The following is a 19,926-nucleotide window of genomic DNA, read 5'->3' as shown; positions in this document are numbered from 1 at the left end:
TATTTTACAGGAAGCCAATGCAGAGAATCTAATACAGGAGAAATAGGATCTCTTTTCTTAGTTAGACCAAGTTCCTTCCTGAGACTATTTAGCAGAGGCACCGGGGCTCCATCCAGAGCTTAACACAACCCAAGATGATTGTGATTGGTTTAAAGAAATGCCAATAAAGCAGAGGACGTTTTCCTCCCATCCAGGAATGCTGTGTTGACTAGCCAGACCCTCCTCCGCAGAGCTGTGGAGGAGGGTCTGGACATGCAAGACTACATTATTATTAGTTGAAAGCCCCCTGTGATAATGACGCCAAGGAGACCTTGTAATTTTAACAGTTTTATGGATCTATGTTGCTTAAACCGATGGGGACTCAAAATAGCAAAAAATTGTAACACACAAGAGAGGAGGGATGCCTCTGCCAGGATGGACAGACAGGACATGTTATGTGCACAGAATATCCCACGGAGGTCAAACTCAGTTTCTCTGAGGGCCACACTGGAAAATGAGAACCACATCCAGAGACAGACATGTAGAGTTTATTAACATGGTTTTATTTAAGAGAAAAGTCAAATATCTTTGACTGTATGTAGTCTTCTCTCTTACAGTTTGGTCGACATAAAGCCCCCAAAAAGTAAACTTAGACATCATAGAATTAGCAAATCAAGCAAAACAAAGAATCGGTTATTTGCAGCAACCTGTTTCAAAGCCTGAATATGAAACTCTGCTTCTGGGGGATTTGAGAGGGCCCACATTCGGCCCATGGCCAATTGTGGAATAGACCAACATAGTAAAGTTGTAGTCTGGACAATCAGGATGATAAAGGTATTTATTTTAAACTAGGACTGTCAAAATGAACACATTAATAACAAGTTAACGCAAATTCCTTTTAACAGCACACATGTTCTGTGATTTCTCTCCCTACTTTGTAAAACCAGGAAGTGATGTAGCAGTAACATTGGGGACAGTGTTGCCAACTTGGCGGCGGGTTTTCAGACCCTCTTAGTGACTTCTAAATATATTAGGAAGACAGAAAAAGGAGCGCTTCTTTTTGGTGGTGGTTGAAAAAAGTCTAACAAGGTGCTCTTTGGTGCAGGGGTAATCCAATAGTAATCATGCTGTTCTGATTATAAATACATTATTTGTAATTTATTCTCATGCATGTAGTCCACAGATCCTACTAAATGCAGCCTGCTGCAGGAGTACGTCCAGTCTCAAACACTCTTTTTAAAGTTTAGAACGGATGCTTTATGTTTCTGGGTGTCCCCTCAACACTTTAATGGTCAAGTGGTTTTGTTATTTCTTGTTTGTGAAATTTTTAATGTTGTTTTTTAAAGTTAGAATATTTAGTTCTTGTTTCTGTACAGAGGGTTAGATTAGTTCAAGCCGAGCGAGTTAAACATGGACACCTTTCTATTATCTCTGATTGATGTACTGTTTATAAATGAAGAGCGGGTAGGAGTTTGGAAAGCCTTGATGGTTCACCTGGTGGAACGTTTGCCCCGTGTGCAGGGGCTCGGTCCTCGTCACAGCGGCCGTAGGTTCGTTCACTCAACTCTGACCCGTGGCCCTTTGCTGCATGTTGTTCCCTCTCTCTCCTCTTTAACATCTTCACTGTCCTGCAAAATATAGGCCTAAAATGCCCAAAAAATAAAAAAGAGTGAGTGGGACCAGAACGATTCTCAACTTCTTCCTACCTCTTTTACACATAAACAATATTATTTGAGTTGCTTATTTGTTACTGAGGATCCTGTTTCTTCTCCTTTTTTATTATAAGTTTTATTTTGTGTTAGTATTTTTTTAAACATGTTCAATAAATTGACTAAATGGAAGAAAAAGGCTCACAGCGTCTCTTCGTACTGAGAAGACTGAAGAATCGCAATTCTTCTTAGAGACAAACATGGAACCCATACTGGTTTTTATTTCAAGTGGAGTTTGATATTCTCTCCAGCAGAGAGCAGCGGCACTGCAGAGAGAAGTTTACTGAACACAAAGTCTGAAACACTGAATTGAAATGATCCATGAATGACTCGCATGTTTCACTGCGTGATCTGATTCATTGATTTGTACACATTCATTAAAATACAAAACTATACACATAAACACAAGGTGTTTCTTTCACATGGGAAAGAGAGAATGTGTGCTGGGAGAGGGAGGGGGTTTTGACCTCTTTAAGATAGAAAATAGAACAGGACCCTAAAATAACTGCAAACTAAAACTTAATTGGATTTAAATAGAAAACAAATAACAGGTTAAACTGCTATTAGATTTTGCAGCACATCAGTATGGAAGATGATATTTAAAACATGCAGAGTTGAGTGTAGGAGGTGTGTGGGAAGCAGAGTGAGGCTGCTGATTGGCTGGGAGGCAGGACCAACACAGCCACAAGCAGCTAATCAGCTGCACCAGATTAAAGTATAAATATTTCCAACCAATGAATGACTGTTACACTCATCTTCATCTTGTATCCTGGAGATCCTTCTTTACTTTTCCACATTTTCCTAAAAGAAGAAATTAAGGAACAAAGGAGACTCCTTTCTATCTTTCTTCCTCATGTCTTCTTTTTCTCCTCTCTCATGTTTTTTTCTCCGTTGGATTCTCTACTAGCAGTGGAACAAAACATCTGTAGGAACACCCATCATGTCTTCTTACAACAGGCCTAGTTCTCCGTTCAGACCTTTCTTATTAATCAAGAGGAGACAAACACAACACAGAAACATGCATGAAACAACTAAACATTCATATGTATCTGTTCGTTAAAACTATCAAACCGTTCAAATGGAGTTGGTGATGAAGTGCTGCTGAGCAAGGCAGTCAATGTTCAGTGCAAACTAAGAGCTTTTATTGCACTTGGATTAAAAGAACATTTAAACCAATTCCTTTGGACCCAAACTGTATCTCGGCCCAGAAGGGAGAGTTGAGAGCAGGCTAAGATCAATTCAATTCAATTTTATTTATAGTATCAAATTATAACAAGAGTTATCTCAGGACACTTTACAGATAGAGTAGGTCTAGACCACACTCTATAATTTACAAAGAACCAACAATTCCAGTAATTCCCCCAAGAGCAAGCATTCAGTGTGACAGTGGCGAGAAAAACTCAGACAGACCCAGGCTCTTGGTAGGCGGTGTCTGACGGTGCCGGTTGGGGGTGTGATGAACAGTGGCAATAATAGTCACAATAAAGATAATGGAACAGTGACTATAAATAGTAGTCATAGTAGTTCATGGCATAGCAGGGCACTGCATGGCGTTACAGGATGTAGCATGGCACAGCAGGGCATAGCAGGACGTAGCAGGACGCAGCAAGATGCAGCAGATTTTGGACTCCGGGGAATAAACTCCCCAGAGTTAGGTTAGTAACAAGCATTTCTGGGACATGGATGCACACAAATGGAAAGAGAGAGGAGAGAGAAGCTCAGTGTGTCTAAGTAAGTCCCCCGGCAGTCTAAAACTATAACAGCATAATTAAGAGAGACAGGTTATGGAGAGGAGCCTGGTCAGAATAGAACTTTCCCTAACCGGTTCGGGCTGTACTGGCCTGCCTCCGTCTATTTTTATTATATTATTCATGATATGGTAAATTAGTCTGAAGACTATGAAGAGAGCAGGTGGGCCGGGTTAGGTGGACGCTGCAACTCCTCACTCCCTAACCATGAGCTTTATCGAAGAGGAGAGTTTTAAGTGTAGTCTTGAATATGGTGGCGGTGCTTGCCCCCCGAACCCAGACTGGGAGATGGTTCCACAGGAGAGGAGCCTGATAGAGGAAGCCTCTGGCTCCCATTCTACTTTTAGAGATTCTAGGAACCACAAGAAACTCTGCATTCTGGGAGCACAGTGCTCTAGTGGGACAATAAGGTACTAAGAGCTCTTCAAGATATGATGGTGATTGACCATTTAGAGCTTTGTAGGTCAGGAGAAGGATTTTAAATTAAATTTTACAGGAAGCCAATGCAGAGACGCTAATACAGGAGAAATATGATCTCTTTTCTTAGTTCTTGTCAGAACACGGTCTGCAGCATTCTGGATCAGCTGGAGAGTCTTAAGGGACTTATTTGGGCAACCTCATAGTAAGGAATTACAATAGTCCAGCCTGAAGTAACGAATGCCTGGACTAGTTTTTCAGCATTGTTTTGAGACAGGATGTGCCTAATTTTGGCAATGTTTCGAAGTTTTGTTTTAATTAGGCGTTAAAGGATATATCCTGATCAACAATAACTCCTAGATTTCTAACAGTAGTGCTGGAGGCCAGGGCAATACCATCCAGATTAATGATATCTTTGGATAATGAGGTTTGGAGGTGTTTAGGGCCCAGCACAATAACTTCAGTTTTGTTTGAGTTTAACATCAGAAAATTGTCATGCATGATTTTATATCTTAACTGACTGGTTTCATCTGGCTTGATTGATAAGGATAATTGGGTGTCATCTGCATAACAGTGAAAGTTAATTGAGTGTTTCCTAATCATATTGCCTGGAGGAAGCATATATAAGGAGAATAGAATTGAGCCTTGTGGAACGCCATGGCTAACTTTAGCGTACCTGGAGGATTTATTGTTAACATTTACAAATTGAGATCGATCAGAGAAATAGGACTTAAACCAGCTTAGTGTGATTCCTTTAATGCCAACTAAATGTTCCAATCTCTGTAACAGGATGGTATGGTCAATAGTGTCGAATGCAGCACTAAGATCTAGTAAGACAAGGACGGAGGAAAGTCCTTTGTCAGCAGCAGTTAGAAGGTCATTAGTAATTTTTACCAGTGCCGTCTCTGTGCTATGATGCATTCTAAATCCTGACTGAAAGTCCTCAAATAAACTATTGCTATGTAGAAAATCATATAACTGATTAGCGACTACCTTCTCAAGGATCTTGGAGAGTAAGGGGAGATTAGATATAGGTCTATAGTTGGCTAAGACATCAGGATCGGGGGTGGTTTTTTTCAGAAGAGGTTTTATCACAGCTACTTTAAATGACTGCTTTACATAACCTGTTAATAAAGACATATTTATCATATCTAGTAATGAAATGTTAACCATGGTGTAACGCTTCTTTAAGTAGCCTCGTTGGGATGGGGTACAGGTAGATGGCTTAGCTGAAGAGACCTTTAACAATTGTTGAAGGTCTATAGGATAAAAGCAGTCTAAGTATATGTCAGGTCTTGTCGTTCTTATCTTATCAGTCCTGCGTTTGGTGAACCATTAGAAGTTGAGGGCAAAAGGTGATGAATGGTATCTCTACTTTATCTAAGTATGTAAAACGTTATTAGAGAAGCTCATGAAATCATCACTACTCAGAGCTATAGGAATAGATGGCTCAGTAGAGCTGTGACTATCTGTCAGTCTGGCTACAGTGCTGAAAAGAAACCTCGGGTTGTTCTTATTTTCTTCTATTAATGATGAGTAATAGTCTGATCTGGCATTTCTGAGGGCCTTCATATAGGTTTTCAGACTGTCTTGCCATCTAAACGAGATTCGTCTTTACTTTCAAGTTTTTGCGAGATTTGTTTTAATTTGCGAGATTGGGAGTTATACCAAGGTGCTAGTTTCCTTTTCTTCATCATCTTCTTTTCGAGGGGAGCAACAGAGTCTAAAGTCATCCGTAGGCAGGTCGTAGCACCATCTACACAATTATCAATTTGGGACGGACTAAAGTTAACATAAATGTCCTCTGTTATATTGAAGCATGACATTGAGTTAAATGCTGTTGGAATAGCTTCCTTAAATTTAGCTATGGCACTGTCAGACAGGCATCTAGTTTAGAAGATTTTGATCGGACTAATTTTGTATAGTCGGGTATTAAGAATTCGAAAGTTATTAAAAAATGGTCTGATAATAAAGGATTCTGCGGAAATACTATTACATCATCAATTTCGATGCCATATGCCAGCACAAGGTTGAGGGTGTGGTTAAAACAGTAAGTGGCCTTATGCACACTCTGAATTGAATCTAGCAGTGAGTTGAAAGCAGTAGTAAGGCTATTCCTGTCAACATCCACATGGATATTAAAATCACCTACAACAACAAGTACTTTGTCTGATTTAAGGACTACACATGATAAAAACTCTGAGAATTCAGATAAAAATTCAGAATACGGACCTGGAGCTCGGTAGACAACAACAAATATAATTGGCTGGAATGTTGTCCATGTTGGAGCTTGAAGATTAAGAACAAGGCTTTCAAACGAGTTATAATTTATTTTAGGTTTAGAATTAACTAACAGGCTTGAATCAAAGATGGCTGAAACTCCCCTTCCTTGGCCTGAGGCTCTAGGAATTTGAGTATTAATATGACTGGGAGGACTGGCTTCATTTAGACTAACATATTCTTCATGGCCCAGCCAGGTTTCGGTAAGACAGAATAGATCAATATGATTATCTGATATCAAATCGTTTACTAGTACTGCTTTAGAAGACAGAGATCTGATATTTAATGGTCCACATCTAATTTTCCTATTCTGTTTTTTCATTGCAGTGGTAGTTTTAATTCCAATTAGGTTGTTAAGTATAGGCCTTCTTTTGGATACCTTTGATTTAACTGATCTGAGTTGGGGGACAGACACCATGGGTGTATTAAAAGAATTATCTGTCTCATTTTTTGGGGTAGGCTGTGGCTGACGTGGAATGGATGCTAAATTTACTATGTTTGCAGTTAGCTTCTTATTACTTTTGGGATTCACCACTTTGTATGGTCTATTGTTGATTATAACTGGAATAGTAGTAGTTACCCTGTAGAAAACATTTTCAGATCCATCCCCATGTAAAGTGCCATTTGGATCAATACCTGGAGGGCATGAATCTGTGATATTTTCTACAGAATGTCAATACCTCAGTGTGGTCATTATGTTATCAGAGAGCATGCTGGCTCCATGTCGGTTTGGGTGGAGACCATCATGCTTCAGCAGTCTGGGCCTCTCCCAGAACAAGTTAAAGTTGTTGACATAGGGAATGCTTAGGGAAGCGCAGTGGAGTTTCAGCCAGGTGTGGAGACCAAATAGTCTGGACCATCTCTCAGCACCCTTTCTTTAGTGTGATGTCATGGGAAGTTTTTCTTTTCAGCAGGCAGGGTGTAGGGCAGAGACCAGCCAAAACGTGGTTGAAGCAGTCTTTTCAGAAAATAGTCCAATGAAAAACAGTAACTCCAACTCAAAAACTTAATGGGAGTAGAACTACATGGTTAACAAAGTCCTGGTAGCTTAGGTTCTTTCCCTAAGAACTCTTCTCCTCTTCTCTCTGCCTCTGCTCTCTTTGTCTTCTCCCAGTGCATGAGCACCTGCTGTAATCAAAGGACTGAGGCATTTGCACCGCCCTGTGCGGTGCAATCTGGGACCTGTAGTTTGGGTGGTGGCCATTTTGTCACAGGGTAGCCACTCCTGTAGAGGAAAATAGCGTCCCTCTACGACGCATCCCCTTGTGATGCCACAGTAGGTAGGTAGAGGCTCAGAGATGGCGAGGATGATCATCAGAACTCGTTGGTCGTACAGATCTGTTAAAGAAAGCCGCTGTGCCACGTTGGTCATGTTGAACAGTGGGGTTTTGTTTATTGTAAGGCAAGGCAAGGCAGCTTTATTTGTATAGCACATTTCAGCAACAGGGCAATTCAAAGTGCTTTACATAAAACATTAAAGAGCAGTTAGAAAACAATTAAAAAACATTAATAAACAAATTAAAAACATTAAAAGACAAGAATAAAATTGATAGTGCAGTATAAGAATAAAAGTTACAGTGCAGTATAAGAAATTAAAGTTAATAAAAGATTATTTAAAGAAAAGCAACATCAAAAAGATAGGTCTTTAGCTTAGATTTAAAAGAACTGAGTTGCAGCGGACCTACAGGTTTCTGGGAGTTTGTTCCAGATATGTGGAGCATAAAAACTGAACGCTGATTCCCCCTGTTTAGTTCTGACTCTGGGGACAACAAGTAGACCTGTCCCAGACGACCTGAGAGGTCTGGGTGGGTCATAATGTAGTAGCAGATCAGAAATGTATTTTGGCCCTAAACCGTTTAGTGATTTATAAACCAGTAAAAGTATTTTGAAATCAATTCTTTGAGGCACTGGAAGCCAGTGTAGAGACTTCAGTACTGGAGTGATGTGATCCACTTTCTTGGTTTTAGTGAGGACTCGAGCAGCAGCGTTCTGAATCAGCTGCAGCTGTCTGATTGATTTTTTAGGGAGACCTGTAAAGACACCGTTACAGTAGTCAAGTCTACTGAAGATAAAAGCATGGACAAGTTTTTCCAGATGCTGCTGAGACATAAGCCCTTTAACCCTTGATATATATTTTTAAGGTGATAATAGGCTGATTTTTTAATTATGTTAATGTGGCTTTTAAAATTTAGGTCTGAGTCCATGACTACACCAAGATTTCTTGCTTTGTCTGTTGTTTTTAACATTGTCCTTTGAAGCTGAGCGCTGCCTTTCAATTGTTCAACCACCTCCGTTTTTTCTTCATTTAATTTAAGAAAATTCTGGCACATCCAATCATTAATCTGTTCAATGCACATATTTAATTGTTGTATTGGGCTATAGTTCCCTGGCGATAAGGTTATGTAAATTTGTGTCATCCGCATAACTATGGTAACTTATTTTGTTGTTTTCCATAATCTGAGCCAGTGGAAGCATGTAGATGTTGAACAGAAGGCCCCAGAACTGAGCCTTGGGGAACTCCATGCGTCATATTTGTATGCTCAGATGTATAATTACCTATAGACACAAAGTAGTCCCTATTCTTTAAATAGGATTCAAACCACTTTAGTACTGAGCCAGAAAGACCAACCCAGTTTTCCAATCGGTCAAGCAATATGTCATGGTCTACCGTATCAAATGCAGCACTGAGATCAAGTAATACTAAGACTGAAATTTTGCCACTATCTGTGTTTAAGTGGATGTCATTAAAGACTTTAACAAGAGCCGTCTCAGTGCTGTGGTGTGGTCGAAAACCTGACTGGAAGGCATCAAAACTGTTGTTTAGCGATAAGAAAAGGTTGAGTTGTTGAAAAACCACTTTTTCTATGATTTTACTTAAAAATGGAAGGTTTGATATTGGCCTATAGTTGCTCATTAGTGTCGTGTCTAGATTGTTCTTTTTTTAGGAGTGGCTTGATGACTGCAGTTTTCAGGGCCTGTGGGAAGATACCTGAGAGCAGAGATGTGTTTACAATCTGTAGAAGATCAGAAGCCAAACAATTCGAAACATTTTTGAAAACACCCGTTGGTAGAATATCAAGGCAACAGGAGGAGGTTTTCAGATGTTGTATAATGTCCTCCAGGTTTTTAAGGTTGATCGTATGAAATTGTGTCATGTTGGAATTTGTTTTGCGTGCACACTGTGACAACACATATCCTGTACTTGATATGGAAGCACTGACTGTCTAATTTTCTGAATTTTGTCTGTGAAGAAGGAGGCAAAGTCATTGCAAGCCTTGGTAGACAACAGTTCAGATGCTATGTAAGGTTCCCATACCAAGAAATCACAAACTAGCAAATCAGCCGCTTCAACACCATCTTTATGGAAATATATGCCTGTAAATCCTGTAAACATCTCGTGTACATCTAACTCTGCATGTTGAGTGATCTTGCTGCTCTCCCACACAGCTCGCAGCTCTGCAGCCAACAAACTGATCACAGGTCAGAGGTCACTCTGCATTACCAAACACTGCTGTATCTGCTAACAGGGAGGACACACACACACACAGAGACACCCAAGCACACTCACATAAACATACACACACACAGACACACACACACACAGACACACTTGCACACACATACACACACACACACACACACACACAGACACACACACACACACACAGAGAGACACACACACAGCCTCAGAGACGTGGACAGGTGAACAAGGAGGAAGATTACAGCTCTGAAGCATAATGCGTTTATTTCTAAAAAAGGAAAAGATCTCTACTTTTTGACAAACTACATGCTCCAGTCTTATGGAATATTTCTATGCACATACCAGCCTTTTTTCAGCATTTCAAGCATTCGTACATATAGCTTTGAACAGTAAAGCACTGTAACACGTATTTATTACTGTCAGCAGCACATTGACTGCTGCTGTATAAGAGATCCTCGTAAGAAGGAAGTCAAAATAGAAAATGAATATACTCTATTCAGTTCAGAATAAGCAAACATGTATACTCGTCATTTTGGCCAATATACCTGATAGGCAAATGATCTTTCCAGGGAACATCTTTGCATGAGAGTTCAGTAAGGAGGTTAATGAATAACGTAGAAAGTAAGTTCACCAGCTGCACATCTGCAGTCAGATCCAGACAGAGAGGACCAGAGAAGAGATGAGGATGGAGAGACTTCTTCTGAGCATCATCATTGCTTTCATATAGATTTAATATGTAGTTATTCCCATGTTTATGTACTGTATATTATGTAGCTGTATAAAACTTTGTTGATGTACAGTCCAACTTTGATGTAAAATGATCATTTGCATTAGTGAGTTCAAAGTAAAAATAGTTAGCTAAAGTACTATCTAAACAGTAGAAACAATATATTATAGAAATATTAATCTGCTATATGTGTGTGTCCCTACAGGGCTGAGTGCTGTCTCATCAGCTGCTGGACGTCGGTACTATTTTGTCCATGACAGGAAGAACTTTACTGAAGCCCAAAGATACTGCAGAGAGAAACACACAGACCTGGCTACTGTAGACATTTCAATTCAATTCAATTTTATTTATAGTCCCATCCATCCATCCATCCATCTTCGTCCGCTTATCCGGTGTCGGGTCGCGGGGGGAGCAGCTCCAGCAGGGGACCCCAAACTTCCCTTTCCCGAGCAACATTAACCAGCTCCGACTGGGGGATCCCGAGGCGTTCCCAGGCCAGGTTGGAGATATAATCCCTCCACCTAGTCCTGGGTCTTCCCCGAGGCCTCCTCCCAGCTGGACGTGCCTGGAACACCTCCCTAGGGAGGCGCCCAGGGGACATCCTTACCAGATGCCCGAACCACCTCAACTGGCTCCTTTTGACGCAAAGGAGCAGCGGCTCTACTCCGAGCTCCTCACGGATGACTGAGCTTCTCACCCTATCTCTGAAGGGAGACGCCTCCTGAGGAAACCCATTTCGGCCGCTTGTACCCTGGATCTCGTTCTTTCGGACATGGGGGACCCGGTCATATGCCTTCTCCAAATCCACAAAACACATGTAGAACGGTTGGGCATACTCCCAGGCCCCCTCCAGGATCCTTGCGAGAGTAAAGATCTGGTCCGTTGTTCCACGACCAGGACGGAATCCACATTGTTCCTCCTCAACCCGAGGTTCGACTATCGGCCAAACCCTCCTTTCCAGCACCTTGGAGTAGACTTTACCAGGGAGGCTGAGAAGTGTGATACCCCTGTAATTGGCACACACCCTCTGGTCCCCCTTTTTAAAAAGGGGAACCACCACCCCAGTCTGCCACTCCTTTGGCACTGTCCCAGACTTCCACGCAATGTTGAAGAGGCGTGTCAACCAGGACAGCCCCTCCACACCCAAAGCCTTGAGCATTTCTGGACGGATCTCATCAATCTCTGGGGCTTTGCCACTGTGGAGTTGTTTGACTACATCAGTGACTTCCGCCTGGGAAATCATAGACAATCCCCCGTTATCCTCCAGCTCTGCCTCTAACATAGAGGGCGTATTAGTCGGATTCAGGAGTTCCTCAAAGTGCTCCTTCCACCGCCCTATTACCTCCTCAGTTGAGGTCAACAGTGTCCCATCCTTACTGTACTTACCTCTTACTTTCCACTTGTTACTAACCTGGCTCTGAGGAGTTTACTCCCCGGAGTCCTTGTGCTTTGATTTTTTCTCACCCAGCATATTACCTTGGAGTACATTGGCACCAAGATCTTGGTTGCAGCTGTCGCCGCGGTCCTGCTGCACTCCCTACCAAGCTCTGCGGTGCCCTGCAGTGCCATGCTGCATCCTGCTATGTCCATCCATGCCCTGATATGACTACTACGACTATCATTTGAAGTCACTATTCCATTATCTTTAAAGTGACTATTATTGCCACTGTTCATCACATCCCCAACCAGCACCGTCAGACACCGCCTACCAAGAGCCTGGGTCTGTCTGAGGTTTCTTCCTAATAGGGAGTTTTTTCTCACCACTAACAATACTAACACAATACTAACCTAGCTCTGGGGAGTTTACTCCCCGGAGTCCTTATGTTTATCCTTCGCCTAGAATATTGCCTTGGATTAGCGTGGCACCAAGAGCTGGGTCCTGGGTGCAGCTGTCGCTGTGGACCTGCTACACCCTGCTATGCTGTGGACCTGCAATGTCCGGCTACGTCCTGCCGCGTCCACTGCATCCACCCATGCTCTGCTGTGCCACGTTACATCCTGTAACGCCCTGCTGTGCCCTGTTATGACATGAACTACAACGACTACCATTGTAGTCACTGCCGCCAGACACCACCTATCAAGAGTCTGGGTCTGCCGGGGTTTCTTCCTAAAAGGGAGTTTTTCCTTGCCACTGTCGCAATAGCCACTGCTAATGCTTGCTCTTGAGGGAATTACTGGAATTGTTGGGGCTTTGGAAATTATAGAGTGTGGTCTAGACTTACTCTATCTGTAAAGTGTCTCGAGATATCTCTTGTTATGATTTGATACTATAAATAAAATTGAATTGAATTGAATTGCCCCCCGAACCCAGATTGGGAGCTGGTTCCACAGGAGTGAAGCCTGGTAGCTGAAGGCTCTGGCTCCCATTCTACTTTTAGAGACTAGGAACCACTAGTAGCTCTGAGTTCTGGGAGCGAAGTGCTCTAGTGGGACAATAAGGTACTAAAGGTACACACCAAGGAGATTATCGGCCATTGGAGAGTCTGGCGAGGTCAGTGACTTGAATCTGTTCGGTGTGTCCCATGCCGTCGTCAGTCTGGGGGGCTGTCGGCATTCATTTTTGCCGACCTGACATGTTCAGTTGGCGGCAGGGCAGTCGGGACTCACCCGGAAATGGCGAGTGGAATGAGGTTACTAGAGTCTCTCAAAATCTGACGAAAATCTTTTAAACTGACCTTTGTTGAGCTGAAATGAAGACAGATTCAGCAACTGCACGGCCTATTTCTCGCTTAAAATGTTTTCAGAAACACGTTTCAGTGAACTATTTTAGTCCAATATGAGATCGTGTTCTGAACGGCCGACATGAAAGTCTGGCTTTGAATTTCCGGAGAAAACAAACACATGTGACGCGTTTGTCCAATCAGCTGCCGGTTTTCATTTCTTGGGCAACAATACAGAGTAGCGTCGCCTGCTGTTATAGAGATGTATTATGTCTTGTCTCTTTGGTGTGTTCTGTGGCACTTTTTGGACCAACACGGGGAGACCGATCATTTTGACTGGCTTTTATGTTAACGGTCGGCCGTCTGGTTCTGGAGACGTATGGTTCATGAGAACAGGCTGCACAGACACACAGTTTGACGTGACAGTCGCCCACACATCGATCTGTACTCACACGTACACTTAAATTAGTAGGTGTAATACAGCTGAGATGCGTCCGTGTGTCCTTAAACACCCTTATTATAATATACACATTACACACACCTACACACACATTATGATCTACACATTACACACACCTACACACACACTTTACATACGTACAGCTTCCTATCCACACACACACACCTCGTCCTCCCTCTAATCGCTCCAATAATTACTCTCTGCTGAACTCTGCAGTTATATAAAACACATGCAGAGGAGGACGGAGAGCCGCTGAAACTGATATCATAATACAAAAAATACTGGAGTAATCTGAGCTAATCGGTCGTTTCACACAGGAACGGAAAGCAGACAAACACCAAGAGTAAAACTGAGTTTCTGGAAGGGCAATTAATCATATTTTAATGTCTGTTTCAAAGCTGCAAAGATTAATCGATTAGTTGTCAACTAATAAATGAATCACAGACTAGTTTGATTGATCTTTTGTTTGCTTCCTCTTTGTGAAACTTTGAGGTTGGAAACGCTTCAACGTCTCTGATGTTTGTAATGATTGTGTATGAGAATTTATGGATTCCTGTGAAGAAATCTCTTTCTAATCAGTTTATACTCAGAGAAAGAGAGAGGGAGTAGGAGGCAGTCAGAGAACAGTGAGAGAGAGAGGAGGAGGGTTATGGAAAGAAAAGATCCAAAGATAGAAGTCAGTACAGTGAATGTAACATCACGTGTCCTAATAACAGTTCGTATGATACCTCATGAATGTTCTGCACGATGTTGTGTGCGTTAAGTAGGTATGTTTGTTACACAACTTACATACGTTAGTGAAAGGAATACTTTGCCAATTTTAATCCAGCTCTGTGTCATCTTTGTGTGGGCAGTGGTCAGATTAACTCATTGTCATGAAAAGGTTTGTATTATAACGTACGAAAACTTATGCACAACAATTTGTATGATATCCTAGAAAATTAGGCGACGGCCAGCTGTTCACATGACAGTAAAGTTTAATGTCTTTACAGTTTATCTGATGAAAAGGTGACTGTGAGATGGTACGTGAGGTGTCGGTCCTTTCAGAAGCTGTTACAGTTGAGTTTAGCTGAGAAAAAGTCAGCGTCATGCAGCAACAACAGTTAAGACCAAAACAACAAGTTAAGATAACAAAGATGGTGGTTTGGATTACAAGACTTCCAGGACATGAACACCTGTTTCCTGGTTGAAAGTCTTGTGTTTTCTCCTTAACTTCTTCAGGACATAAACACCTGTTTCCTGGGTGAAAGTCTTGTGTTTTCTCCTTAACTTCTTCAGGACATAAACACCTGTTTCCTGGCTGAAAGTCTTGTGTTTTCTCCTTAACTTCTTCAGGACATAAACACCTGTTTCCTGGTTGAAAGTCTTGTGTTTTCTCCTTAACTTCTTTAGGACGTGAACACCTGTTTCCTGGGTGGAAGTCTTGTGTTTTCTCCTTAACGTCTTCAGGACGTGAACACCTGTTTCCTGGGTGAAAGTCTTGTGTTTTCTCCTTAACTTCTTCAGGACATAAACACCTTTTTCCTGGGTGAAAGTCTTGTGTTTTCTCCTTAACTTTTTCAGGACATAAACACCTGTTTCCTGGGTGAAAGGACATGAACTCTGTGCTACACTAATGCTTTCCTCTGTGTACACATATCCTATACAAGTACAATTTTGGCTGTGTGAATTGTTTCCCCTTTAAAAGTTGCTCTTGGGGCGCCCGGATAGCTCAGTTGGTATAGCTGGCGCCCATATGTAGAGGTGTACCACAGTGGGCCCAGGTTCGACTCCGACGTTCAGCCCTTTGCTGCATGTTATTCCCCCTCCCTCTCCCCTTTCATGTCTTCTGCTGTCCTATCTGAATAAAGCCTGAAAATGCCCAAAAAATTATAATAAAAAAAAAAGTTGCTCTTGAGAGATTTGATTTGGCGAAATTTACATCCATGTGCGTTGACATCACGTTCCTCTCCGGCCACTTGAATGTGTTGTTGAACACTTCCCCGCTTCAGTGATAATCTGATGATTACTCTCGCTGGCCTTACCTTCTTATTGGCTCCAAAATGGTCGTCCATGGATTCTGGTTTCCCATTATGATGTCATCTTTCTGCGCCGAGCTTGTGGCTGACGTCAGAGAAGAAAACTAGAGCAGCTAGTCTTTTTCTTTCTCCCTCTCCTCTTCTTCATATTCTGTTCTTTATGAATCCAGTTATAGGTCACCTGGATTCATAAAAAAGGGGAAGAAGTGAAGCAAGGGACTAAAGACAAGGAGCACAAATAATAACACCAGAAATAAAATAAGACTAAGATTAGGAACAAAGAGGACATTTAACAAAATGAGGTAGAGATAGAGGGAAAGGGTTAGCAGAGGAAGGGAGAGGGAGAGAGAAGCAGAGAGAGAGAAAGGAGGAGGCATGCTGCAGGTGCAGCAACAGCAGTACATGCAGGATGCTGATGAGCCTTCAGAGAGGAGAGAGAAGCAGCGAGCTCTCACTCTGCTGCAGTTTTCTGACTCCTCACATCTTGTCCAACCTGGACCCTGTTTCCCCATGTTTTTGTGTTTAAGTCACTAAGCGAGAACGCTCTGACAAAAACAAGGGTCTGACAACATTATGGAAAGGATCCCTACAGAGATGGATCTTTTAGTTAAAGAGTAAGATCCATTTAGTTTAACATCAAACAGCCCTGAAATCTCCATCACTATGCGTGTGTGTGTGTGTGTGTGTGTGTGTGTGTGTGTGTGTGTGTGTGTGTGTGTGTGTGTGTGTGTATGTGTTTGTGTGCATGTGTGTGTGTGTTTGTGTGTCGGCTATATAGGCCATTCAGTGTGGGAAGCATGGGTTTGTATGTGTTGTGTGTGTGTGTGTGTGTGTGTGTGTGTGTGTGTGTGCGTGTGCGTGTGCATGTGTGTCTCTGAATAAATGTCTGCAGACAGCAGAAAAGATGTGTAATATATAATTATTGAAGGGCTTCTGGTTTGGAGGGCTTCCGGGGGTTTTTATATCTGAAAGCTCTGTCGTTGAATCAGCGCTGACAGTTGGTTAGTTAGTTTTTTTTTCCAACTGAATGAGACCATGCTAAAAACTCTTCCTGATATTTGTGCAGACACTGTTTGAAAGCTTTACCTGTGATCCCTGGCTGTGCGATTATTAGAAACCATTGATGGTTATTGATCTTGTCAATCTGATCATACAGCTGGTTTAAAAATATGTTTCATTCCTGAAGTCTCTGAAGTTTCTGTATACCAATAGACTTACAAATGTGATGAGGAAAAAAAGAGGTGTTCTATGGCTTTACCTTATAGGCCGACCAGGGCTATGCCATTTGGGGAGAGGCCACTCACTGATCCCCCCTATATTTCTGAAAATCCTAGACATGCTTGTGACCTGCACTTCGTTACTGCTTTCTGATTAGCCTGTGTTTGTATTGAAATAAGAGGCTGCTGTGGCCCGCCGTACGGGTTGAGTAGAGGCTGCACAGTTTGACCAGCAGGCAGCGGCCACACACCAGGCTGGCGGATGGTGTTACTAAGAACTTGCAATGTATAACTATTATCAGACCGACCCTCGCGGCCTCCAAACACTACCGGCCCACCGGGTAAAGTCCAGACTCTCCCGATTGCCACTGCTGTTCCTCTGGGGGTACTGATGGTTACCTGTTCCTTGGGGGTACTGAGGGATACCTGTTCCTGTAGGGGTACTAATGGTTACCTGTTCCTCTGGGGGTACTGATGGTTACCTGTTCCTCTGGGGGTACCAATGGTTACCTGTTCCTCTGGGGGTACTGATGGTTACCTGTTCCTCTGGGGGTACCAATGGTTACCTGTTCCTCTGGGGGTACTGATGGTTACCTGTTCCTCTAGGGGAACTAATGGTTACCTGTTCCTCTGGGGGTACTAATGGTTACCTGTTCCTCTGGGGGTACTGATGGTTACCTGTTCCTCTAGGGGTACTGATGGTTACCTGTTCCTTTGGGGGTACTAATGGTTACCTGTTCCTCTGGGGGTACTGATGGTTACCTGTTCCTCTGGGGGTACTAATGGTTACCTGTTCCTCTAGGGGTACTGATGGTTACCTGTTCCTCTGGGGGTACTGATGGTTACCTGTTCCTCTAGGGGTACTGATGGTTACCTGTTCCTTGGGGGTACTGAGGGATACCTGTTCCTCTGGGGGTACTAATTGGTTACCTGTTCCTCTGGGGGTACTAATGGTTACCTGTTCCTCTGGGGGTACTGATGGTTACCTGTTCCTCTGGGGGTACTAATGGTTACTTGTTCCTCTGGGGGTACTGAGGAATACCTGTTCCTCTGGGTGTACTGATGGTTACCTGTTCCTCTGGGGGTATTGATGGTTACCTGTTCCTCTGGGGGTACTGAGGGATACCTGTTCCTCTGGGGGTACTGATGGTTACCTTTTCCTCTAGGGGTACTGATGGTTACCTGTTCCTCTGGGGGTGCTAATGGTTACCTGTTCCTCTGGGGGTACTGATGGTTACCTGTTCCTTGGGGGTACTGAGGGATACCTGTTCCTCTGGGGGTACTAATGGTTACCTGTTCCTCTGGGGGTACTAATGGTTACCTGTTCCTCTGGGGGTACTGATGGTTACCTGTTCCTCTGGGGGTACTAATGGTTACCTGTTCCTCTGGGGGTACTGAGGGATACCTGTTCCTCTGGGGGTACTAATGGTTACCTGTTCCTCTGGGGGTACTGATGGTTACCTGTTCCTCTAGGGGTACTGATGGTTACCTGTTCCTTGGGGGTACTGAGGGATACCTGTTCCTCTGGGGGTACTAATGGTTACCTGTTCCTCTGGGGGTACTAATGGTTACCTGTTCCTCTGGGGGTACTGATGGTTACCTGTTCCTCTGGGGGTACTAATGGTTACCTGTTCCTCTGGGGGTACTGAGGGATACCTGTTCCTCTGGGGGTACTAATGGTTACCTGTTCCTCTGGGGGTACTGATGGTTACCTGTTCCTCTGGGGGTACTAATGGTTACCTGTTCCTCTGGGGGTACTAATGGTTACCTGTTCCTCTAAGGGTACTGATGGTTACCTGTTCCTCTGGGGGTATTGATGGTTACCTGTTCCTCTAGGGGTACTGATGGTTACCTGTTCCTTGGGGGTACTGATGGATACCTGTTCCTCTGGGGATACTAATGGTTACCTGTTCCTCTGGGGGTACTAATGGTTACCTGTTCCTCTGGGGGTACTGATGGTTACCTGTTCCTCTGGGGGTACTAATGGTTACCTGTTCCTCTGGGGGTACTGAGGAATACCTGTTGCTCTGGGTGTACTGATGGTTACCTGTTCCTCTGGGGGTAATGATGGTTACCTGTTCCTCTGGGGGTACTGAGGGATACCTGTTCCTCTGGGGGTACTAATGGTTACCTGTTCCTCTGGGGGTATTGATGGTTACCTGTTCCTCTGGGGGTACTAATGGTTACCTGTGCCTCTAAGGGTACTGATGGTTACCTGTTCCTCTGGGGGTATTGATGGTTACCTGTTCCTCTGGGGGTACTGAGGGATACCTGTTCCTCTGGGGGTACTAATGGTTACCCGTTCCTCTGGGGGTACTGATGGTTACCTCTTCCTCTGTGGGTACTAATGGTTACCTGTTACTCTGGGGGTACTAATGGTTACCTGTTCCTCTGGGGGTACTGAGGGATACCTGTTCTTCCGGGGGTACTGATGGTTACCTGTTCCTCTAGGGGTATTGATGGTTACCTGTTCCTCTGGGGGTACTGAGGGATACCTGTTCTTTTGGGGGTACTAGTGCTCAGTGTTGGTCATCTTACTTTAAAAAAGTAATTAGTTACAGTTACAAATTACTTCTCCCAAAAAGTAATTCAGTTAGTAACTCAGTAACCACATTGTAAAAGTAATTATTTACTCAGCAAAGTAACGGTGACGTTATTTTTTATGTTCTATCACGCTATTACGTTCTATAACATCTTCAAATATGTTTATATTAACTGATTGAAGAATAAAAACACTATATACAGTATTTTAGAACATTTGGTATTTAGGATAGCTCTGAATGACTCAGACTCCACAGTGGACAGGGGTAGCATGTTTTCAACAACATACCTTGCAATCAATGTGTTCAGCTCGGCCTTGGTCACCTGTCGCTGACCCGAAAAATCAAGCGTTGCTTGTTTTAACAGAGTGGCTCTGTCTCCTTGGCTGTAGCTCACGCTAACTGCATTTGGGCTTGGGGTTGGGTTAGCAGCAGCAATAAGTGTTAGCATGTGTTGATGTGAGGGGCTTCATAAGATTGGAGTTGCTTGAGGCAGACGTGGATAAAGTCTTTTTTCCTGGGCGTAGTATGCATGTTACATAAACATTCTTGTCTTTAATTTCAATGAGCGAGAAGTAGCCTAGTGCCGGTACTTCCAGTTCGAGAACGCTACCTTTGAATTTCCCTGGCTCGTCGCCATTGTCGCGGTCTTGTGTTTAGTCATCATCATCCACCCCCCCCCTCTCCAGG

The sequence above is a fragment of the Perca flavescens genome, chromosome 7 (assembly GCF_004354835.1).
Source record: "Perca flavescens isolate YP-PL-M2 chromosome 7, PFLA_1.0, whole genome shotgun sequence".
In the NCBI taxonomy this organism is placed as follows: Eukaryota; Metazoa; Chordata; class Actinopteri; order Perciformes; family Percidae; genus Perca; species Perca flavescens.
Note: the sequence above shows the minus strand (reverse complement) of the source record.